The sequence below is a fragment of the Salmo trutta genome, chromosome 22 (genome assembly GCF_901001165.1).
Source record: "Salmo trutta chromosome 22, fSalTru1.1, whole genome shotgun sequence".
NCBI lineage: Eukaryota > Metazoa > Chordata > Actinopteri > Salmoniformes > Salmonidae > Salmo > Salmo trutta.
In genome coordinates this window covers 48,451,395-48,459,600 of record NC_042978.1, presented here as the reverse complement: position 1 = coordinate 48,459,600, position 8,206 = coordinate 48,451,395, and positions in this window count along the sequence as shown.

Here is an 8,206-nt window from a genome sequence, read left to right as displayed (position 1 = left end):
GGTTCTCACTGCAGTAGAGCCAGGGGAGGGGGTTCTCACTGCAGTACAGCCAGGGGAGGGGGTTCTCACTGCAGTAGATTCAGAGGAGGGGGTTCTCACTACAGTACAGCCAGGGGAGGGGGTTCTCACTGCAGTAGAGCCAGGGGAGGGGGTTCTCACTGCAGTAGAGCCAGGGGAGGGGGTTCTCACTGCAGTAGAGCCAGGGGAGGGGGTTCTCACTGCAGTAGAGCCAGGGGAGGGGGTTCTCACTGCAGTACAGCCAGGGGAGGGGGTTCTCACTGCAGTAGAGCCAGGGGAGGGGTTCTCACTGCAGTACAGCCAGGGGAGGGGGTTCTCACTGCAGTAGAGCCAGGGGAGGGGTTCTCACTGCAGTACAGCCAGGGGAGGGGGTTCTCACTGCAGTAGAGGGGGTTCTCACTGCAGTACAGCCAGGGGAGGGGGTTCTCACTGCAGTAGAGCCAGGGGAGGGGGTTCTCACTGCAGTAGAGCCAGGGGAGGGGGTTCTCACTGCAGTACAGCCAGGGGAGGGGGTTCTCACAGCAGTACAGCCAGGGGAGGGGGTTCTCACTGCAGTAGAGCCAGGGGAGGGGGTTCTCACTGCAGTAGAGCCAGGGGAGGGGGTTCTCACTGCAGTACAGCCAGGGGAGGGGGTTCTCACTGCAGTACAGCCAGGGGAGGGGGTTCTCACTGCAGTAGAGCCAGGGGAGGGGTTCTCACTGCAGTACAGCCAGGGGAGGGGGTTCTCACTGCAGTAGAGCCAGGGGAGGGGGTTCTCACTGCAGTACAGCCAGGGGAGGGGGTTCTCACTGCAGTAGAGCCAGGGGAGGGGTTCTCACTGCAGTACAGCCAGGGGAGGGGGTTCTCACTGCAGTACAGCCAGGGGAGGGGGTTCTCACTGCAGTACTGCCAGGGGAGGGGGTTCTCACTGCAGTAGATTCAGGGGAGGAGGTTCTCACTGCAGTAGATTCAGGGGAGGGGGTTCTCACTGCAGTAGATTCAGGGGAGGGGGTTCTCACTGCAGTAGATTCAGGGGAGGGGGTTCTCACTGCAGTACAGCCAGGGGAGGGGGTTCTCACTGCAGTAGATTCAGGGGAGGAGGTTCTCACTGCAGTCAATGGGATCTGGGGGTAACGGGCGGCGGAGATGGCAGAGAGGATAGGTAGTTGATTAGCATGGGGGACAGGGGGGATTACTTTATTGCTGCTATCTGTCAGACAATGTTTGTGTCCAAAATGCCACCCTGTTCCCTATGTAGTGTACTCGTTCTGACCAGGGCCCTGTTCCCTATGTAGTGTACTAGTTCTGACCAGGGCCCTGTTCCCTATGTAGTGTACTAGTTCTGACCAGGGCCCTGTTCCCTATGTAGTGTACTAGTTCTGACCAGGGCCCTATTCCCTATGTAGTGTACTAGTTCTGACCAGGGCCCTGTTCCCTATGTAGTGTACTAGTTCTGACCAGGGCCCTGTTCCCTATGTAGTGTACTAGTTCTGACCAGGGCCCTGTTCCCTATGTAGTGTACTAGTTCTGGCCAGGGCCCTGTTCCCTATGTAGTGTACTAGTTCTGACCAGGGCCCTGTTCCCTATGTAGTGTACTAGTTCTGACCAGGGCCCTGTTCCCTATGTAGTGTACTAGTTCTGACCAGGGCCCTGTTCCCTATGTAGTGTACTAGTTCTGACCAGGGCCCTGTTCCCTATGCAGTGTACTAGTTCTGACCAGGGCCCTGTTCCCTATGTAGTAGTGTTCCCTATGTAGTGTACTAGTTCTGACCAGGGCCCTGTTCCCTATGTAGTGTACTAGTTCTGACCAGGGCCCTGTTCCCTATGTAGTGTACTAGTTCTGACCAGGGCCAATCTCTTTCTGTGCATCAAGACTGGTATTTTCTGATCTGTTGTCGTGTCACTGTTTCTCCCCCCAGGCCTTTGGCCAAACACAAACCTGTGCTGTTCTTCCTACGGATGATCCTCCACTGAAGTAGTTCACCCACTAGATTACATTGGAGACATATGTCACTAATTAGAGCACCTAGCCACCTCTGCAGCTTCCATTTCAATATAAATGGTTATAAACCACAACAGACAATATACAGCATAAAGTTACAGCGTATTGCATAAAGTAGTGCCTCTATTTTCTTTCTGCAAGGCACAACTGTCTGTCTCTCGTTGACCGTGTGGCTTCAATGGGAGGGCTTGGTGGTGAAATTACAAGATAAGGAACCCCATTCCATTCAATGGAATTACATTAGGTTCATCACCGAAGGCGTCGTAAATCTACTGTCAGTGTTAAATCTCAGAAGCTCCTCTCAGTTCACACAGACACAGTGGAGTTCCGAGAGCCCTCTATTCTGTTGAAATAAAAACAACCATTTGATGCAATTACAGTATTGTAACATCATCTTGTAATTTCACCACCACATGGACAAACAATGTATGGTTTTGTAGTGACACTGCAGGTATAACAGATATTACAGGGACCCTACAGGTACTATAACTACTACCTTTTCCCCTACTGTATTTATTTATTTTATTTATTTTTGCTCCTTTGCACCATATTATTTATATTTTAACTTTTAACTTTCTTCAAAATACAAATCTACCATTCCAGTGTTTTTCTTGCCATACTTTATTTACTCTGCCACCATGGCACTTTTTTGCCTTTACCTCCATTATCTCACATCATTTGCTCACATTGTATATAGTCTTATTTTTTTCTCTACTGCATCATTGATTGTATGTTGTTTTACTCCATGTGTAACTCTGTGTTTTTGTATGTTGTCGAACTGCTTTGCTTTATCTTGGCCAGGTCGCAATTGTAAATGAGAACTTGTTCTCAACTTGCCTACCTGGTTAAATAAAGGTGAAATAAATAAATAACAGATAGTACAGGGACCCTGCAGGTATAACAGATAGTACAGGTATAACAGATAGTACAGGGACCCTACAGGTATAACAGATATTACAGGTATAACAGATAGTACAGGGACCCTACAGGTATAACAGATAGTACAGGTATAACAGATAGTACAGGGACCCTGCAGGTATAACAGATAGTACAGGTATAACAGATAGTACAGGGACCCTGCAGGTATAACAGATAGTACAGGGACCCTACAGGTATACCAGATAGTACAGGGACCCTACAGGTATAACAGATAGTACAGGGACCCTGCAGGTATAACAGATAGTACAGGTATAACAGATAGTACAGGGACCCTACAGGTATACCAGATAGTACAGGGACCCTGCAGGTATAACAGATAGTACAGGGACCCTACAGGTATAACAGATAGTACAGGTATAACAGATAGTACAGGGACCCTACAGGTATAACAGATAGTACAGGTATAACAGATAGTACAGGGACCCTACAGGTATAACAGATAGTACAGGGACCCTGCAGGTATAACAGATAGTACAGGTATAACAGATAGTACAGGGACCCTACAGGTATAACAGATAGTACAGGGACCCTACAGGTATAACAGATAGTACAGGTATAACAGATAGTACAGGGACCCTACAGGTATAACAGATAGTACAGGGACCCTACAGGTATAACAGATAGTACAGGTATAACAGATAGTACAGGGACCCTGCAGGTATAACAGATAGTACAGGGACCCTGCAGGTATAACAGATAGTACAGGGACCCTGCAGGTATAACAGATAGTACAGGTACCCTACAGGTATAACAGATAGTACAGGGACTCTACAGGTATAACAGATAGTACAGGTATAACAGATAGTACAGGTACCCTACAGGTATAACAGATAGTACAGGGACCCTACAGGTATAACAGATAGTACAGGTATAACAGATAGTACAGGTACCCTACAGGTATAACAGATAGTACAGGGACTCTACAGGTATAACAGATAGTACAGGGACCCTACAGGTATAACAGATAGTACAGGGACCCTACAGGTATAACAGATAGTACAGGTATAACAGATAGTACAGGTATAACAGATAGTACAGGGACCCTGCAGGTATAACAGATAGTACAGGTATAACAGATAGTACAGGGACCCTACAGGTATAACAGATATTACAGGTATAACAGATAGTACAGGGACCCTACAGGTATAACAGATAGTACAGGTATAACAGATAGTACAGGGACCCTGCAGGTATAACAGATAGTACAGGTATAACAGATAGTACAGGGACCCTACAGGTATAACAGATATTACAGGTATAACAGATATTACAGGGACCCTACAGGTATAACAGATAGTACAGGGACTCTACAGGTATACCAGATAGTACAGGGACCCTACAGGTATAACAGATATTACAGGTATAACAGATATTACAGGGACCCTACAGGTATAACAGATATTACAGGTATAACAGATATTACAGGGACCCTACAGGTATAACAGATAGTACAGGGACCCTGCAGGTATAACAGATAGTACAGGGACCCTACAGGTATATACAGATAGTACAGGGACCCTGCAGGTATAACAGATAGTACAGGTATAACAGATAGTACAGGTATAACAGATAGTACAGGGACCCTGCAGGTATAACAGATAGTACAGGGACCCTGCAGGTATAACAGATAGTACAGGGACCCTACAGGTATAACAGATAGTACAGGTATAACAGATAGTACAGGGACCCTACAGGTATAACAGATAGTACAGGGACCCTGCAGGTATAACAGATAGTACAGGTATAACAGATAGTACAGGGACCCTACAGGTATAACAGATAGTACAGGTATAACAGATAGTACAGGGACCCTACAGGTATAACAGATAGTACAGGGACCCTGCAGGTATAACAGATAGTACAGGTATAACAGATAGTACAGGGACCCTACAGGTATAACAGATAGTACAGGGACCCTACAGGTATAACAGATAGTACAGGTATAACAGATAGTACAGGGACCCTGCAGGTATAACAGATAGTACAGGGACCCTACAGGTATAACAGATAGTACAGGTATAACAGATAGTACAGGGACCCTACAGGTATAACAGATAGTACAGGTATAACAGATAGTACAGGGACCCTACAGGTATAACAGATAGTACAGGGACCCTACAGGTATAACAGATAGTACAGGTACCCTACAGGTATAACAGATAGTACAGGGACCCTACAGGTATAACAGATAGTACAGGTATAACAGATAGTACAGGGACCCTACAGGTATAACAGATAGTACAGGGACCCTACAGGTATAACAGATAGTACAGGTACCCTACAGGTATAACAGATAGTACAGGGACCCTACAGGTATAACAGATAGTACAGGTATAACAGATAGTACAGGGACCCTACAGGTATAACAGATAGTACAGGGACCCTACAGGTATAACAGATAGTACAGGTACCCTACAGGTATAACAGATAGTACAGGGACCCTACAGGTATAACAGATAGTACAGGTATAACAGATAGTACAGGGACTCTACAGGTATAACAGATAGTACAGGGACCCTACAGGTATAACAGATAGTACAGGTACCCTACAGGTATAACAGATAGTACAGGGACCCTACAGGTATAACAGATAGTACAGGTACCCTACAGGTATAACAGATAGTACAGGGACCCTACAGGTATAACAGATAGTACAGGTATAACAGATAGTACAGGGACTCTACAGGTATAACAGATAGTACAGGGACTCTACAGGTATAACAGATAGTACAGGTATAACAGATAGTACAGGGACCCTACAGGTATAACAGATAGTACAGGGACCCTACAGGTATAACAGATAGTACAGGTACCCTACAGGTATAACAGATAGTACAGGGACCCTACAGGTATAACAGATAGTACAGGTATAACAGATAGTACAGGGACTCTACAGGTATAACAGATAGTACAGGGACCCTACAGGTATAACAGATAGTACAGGGACCCTACAGGTATAACAGATAGTACAGGTATAACAGATAGTACAGGTATAACAGATAGTACAGGGACCCTACAGGTATAACAGATAGTACAGGTATAACAGATAGTACAGGGACCCTACAGGTATATACAGAGTCCTGGTTTGTTGAGAGGGATGAGCAAAGATCACATCAGTGTTACAGAGCCACCGGTGGCTCCTGGATACACAGACAGGTTTATCAACCCAGGGGAAGGCTTGCCTCTGTATTCATCTGATTGCTATGTTGATGCTTAATAGGAAGCTAGTACTAATAACGATTGAAATGCACCTTAACCCTGCATATAACTTTACTACATGCAATGTGAAAATAGCATTACTGCTAGTATAATTAATTTTTACCTCCATCAGAGCTAACAGATCTCAGGTTGAAACTTAACTAGTCATTTTAATATTTGTTCCTTGTGTTTTCTTCAGGTGTCGACATCCTGTACATTGGCTTACAGAAGGTCCTGAATGCCCCATCTAGTGGTCCCAGCTCTTTCCAGCACTCTGTATATATTGACCTATGCTAAACCTAGAGGTAACTGCCAAAATAAAGGAAACACCAACATAGTGTGTCTTAATAGGGTGTCGGGCCGCCACGAGCCAGAACAGATTCAATGCATCTTGGCACAGATTCTACAAGAGTCTGGAACTCTGTTGGAGGGATACAGACACCATTCTTCCACTAGAAATTACAGCATTTGCTGTTTTTTTGTTGATGGTGGTATCAGGCTATTGGTATCATGTATAGGTCTATTGGCATCATTAAGGACAGTTACCTGTATAGGTCTATTGGCATCATTAAGGACAGTTACCTGTACAGGCCTATTGGCATCATTAAGGACAGTTACCTGTATAGGCCTATTGGCATCATTAAGGACAGTTACCTGTACAGGCCTATTGGCATCATTAAGGACAGTTACCTGTATAGGCCTATTGGTATCATTAAGGACAGTTACCTGTATAGGTCTATTGGCATCATTAAGGACAGTTACCTGTATAGGCCTATTGGCATCATTAAGGACAGTTACCTGTATAGGCCTATTGGTATCATTAAGGACAGTTACCTGTATAGGTCTATTGGCATCATTAAGGACAGTTACCTGTATAGGCCTATTAAGGACAGTTACCTGTATAGGTCTATTGGTATCATTAAGGACAGTTACCTGTATAGGTCTATTGGCATCATTAAGGACAGTTACCTGTATAGGCCTATTAAGGACAGTTACCTGTATAGGTCTATTGGTATCATTAAGGACAGTTACCTGTACAGGCCTATTGGTATCATTAAGGACAGTTACCTGTATAGGCTTATTGGCATCATTAAGGACAGTTACCTGTATAGGCCTATTGGCATCATTAAGGACAGTTACCTGTACAGGCCTATTGGTATCATTAAGGACAGTTACCTGTACAGGCCTATTGGCATCATTAAGGACAGTTACCTGTATAGGCCTATTGGTATCATTAAGGACAGTTACCTGTACAGGCCTATTGGCATCATTAAGGACAGTTACCTGTACAGGCCTATTGGCATCATTAAGGACAGTTACCTGTACAGGCCTATTGGTATCATTAAGGACAGTTACCTGTATAGGCCTATTGGCATCATTAAGGACAGTTACCTGTACAGGCCTATTGGTATCATTAAGGACAGTTACCTGTACAGGCTTATTGTTACAATTATGGCAAGGCAACATTATTCCTCTTAGGAGAGTCCAGACAATCAATAAAATCCTATGTGCAACCGGCTCACTGACCAGTCATGTGACTCTTTCCCCAGGTGCTGCGTGTGGGACTGATGGGGTGTCACAGCAACAACGCCAGTGTTGACATGGTGCTGGAGGCCTTGACAGATGCTCTCAAACACTGCCATAAAGGCAGGGTATAGACATGGCTCAAACACTGTCATAAGGGCAGGGTATAGATGTAACAGTGTATACATAGACATAGCTCAAACACTGTCATAAAGGCAGGGTATAGACATAGCTCAAACACTGTCATAAAGGCAGGGTATAGACATATCTCAAACACTGCCATAAGGGCAAGGCCAAAGTTTGTATCAACATTGTAAACCTTCTCTGACAAGGTCTTAAAACATGTACTGTCATAAGAGTAAGGTATAACATGGCTGTCTCGAAGTCAGTTTAAGTTGTCTTTAATATCAGGGAAGAAAAATGTATATATTATACATGTTGAATCTGACAAATAAGAAACACAGTATGGCTTATTAGTTACCTCTGACTCAACTGTAAACTTTTAATAAAATGCATATGTGATTGTGGGGTTTTCTTTCATTTGAT